Source organism: Triticum dicoccoides, chromosome 3A (assembly GCF_002162155.2).
Source record: "Triticum dicoccoides isolate Atlit2015 ecotype Zavitan chromosome 3A, WEW_v2.0, whole genome shotgun sequence".
Classification (NCBI taxonomy): Eukaryota; Viridiplantae; Streptophyta; class Magnoliopsida; order Poales; family Poaceae; genus Triticum; species Triticum dicoccoides.
Genome location: NC_041384.1, coordinates 655,911,460 through 655,913,499, shown reverse-complemented (window position 1 = coordinate 655,913,499; position 2,040 = coordinate 655,911,460).

Here is a 2,040-nt window from a genome sequence, read left to right as displayed (position 1 = left end):
CGGCGCTTCATCCTCGACAATGGTCCATGGACCTACAATGGTGATGCTTTCCTGATGGTTGCGGTGGATGGCGGCCATCCCCCGGGCGACGTGGAGGTGGCCTATATGCCAATATGGGCCCGCATCCACGATGTCCCCCCGATCATGTTGGATGAGGGGGTGGCATGGAAGCTGGGTGCAAAGCTCGGCAAGGTTCTGGAGGTTGACACAGACAATTGTGGTAAGGTCTGGGGTGATTTCATTCAGGTTCGTGTGGAACATGATGTAGATGAACCTCCCAGAGATAAGCTTACTTCTCATGATAGGGCAAATAATGAGTTGTTTTTCCTAGAGTTGAAGTATGAGAGAGCGTCGCGTTTTTGCAGTTTTTGTGGTTTTCTCGGGCATGGACAACGCGATTGTAAGTTGCCGGTGGACCTCCAAGAGATGAGGTACACCGCAACAATGCGTGCCTCCCCGTATAAGAAAGCAATAGTAGAGGGGGATATGTTGCCCCGGTGGCTAGTAGTGCTCGTCGTCTTCTCAGTTTCGGGAAGGAGGTGGCTCGAGACAGAGGCAGCCCCATCAGGTCGGAGTACGAGAGAGTCCCTGACGAGATCCTGGCGAACCCAATGGTGCAGGCGGCTATTGCTGCAGTGAGCAAACTACGGGTCTTGGATGGCGGGTCCTGCACTAATACGCAAGTGTCATCGGCGGCGCCTACTGCTATTCTCATTACTGGGAATGGAGAGGGGACTGGGATACATGCCAAGCTGGACCAGAGCCCTCCGAAGGATTTACAGCAGAACAGGGCAGATGCCACAATTCAGACGCCACCACTTAGCATGAAGCCAATAGAGCAGGTGCAGATAGCAAAGGACACACATGTTGAGGACCCATTGTACCCGCCGGGTTTTGAACCAAGGTATCAGTCGATCGATGGCGCGGCTGTAGCCCCCACTCTGAACTTGGTGGCAGCAAAGTCAGAGGGGAACGCCATGCAGAATGCTGCACTGACTGGACCGAGCCTCACCTCGGATGGCCCGGTGTTCCCTGAGAAAAAGAAGGGGGCAAAGAAGCATGTCAAGGCTCCTGAAAAATCAGCATCAGTACTGGGCAAGAGGGGCGACCGTGAGAGGGAAGAGAAGGCAGAAAATGGTAAGAACAAGGATGGGGCAAACAGTGATCAGAAGAAGAAGATCAAAGGTGCAGGATCCGAGGAAGAAAGTGCAGCAGGAGGAGCGGACGGCGGTGAGGAAGCAACCGGCATAGGGGCTACCGGTCAACTGGCGGACGCCGAGGAAGGCGTCCGCCAGGAGCCATGACGCTACTAAGTTGGAACTGTCGAGGACTCGGGCAACCTCGCACAGTTCAGGAACTCGTGTGCCTTGTGCACACCTACAAGCCCAAGCCCGTCTTCCTTTCCGAGACTCGGCAAAATAATCAGTACGTCAAAAATCTCAAGTGGAGGCTGGGCCTCCGGCATTGTATCGCGCAACCCGTCATTGGAAAAGGTGCCGGCATTGCCCTCTTTTATGATGAGAGTATCAAAATAAAAAAGATTGCCGTGGGAGCGAGATACATCGATGTTTTGATCTGGTTAAACCCTCTTGGCTGCCAATGGAGGGCCACCTTTGTTTATGGGGAGCCGAAAGCTCATGAGCGCCATCACATGTGGTCCTTGCTGCGGAGAATAAAGGATTCAGCGAACATGTGTGGCTCATGATTGGTGACTTCAACGAAACCATGTGGCAGTCGGAACACTTCTCTGCTTCAAATAGATCGGAGAAGAATATGGAGAATTTTCGCACGGTTCTTGCTGATTGTAACTTGTTTGACTTGGGCTTCAAATGACCGGTGTGGACATATAACAACAAACAAGAGGGTAGGAAGAATGTCAGAGCTAGACTGGACAGAGCGGTCGCCTCCCCGGACTGGTCTGACCACTTCAGGAACGCCACGGTGGAACACATATGCTCATCGCGTTCTGACCATCTGCCCATCCTATTGCGCCTTGGTAAGAGGCAGGAATGGAGACCAAAAAGAGAGAATGGACCTAAG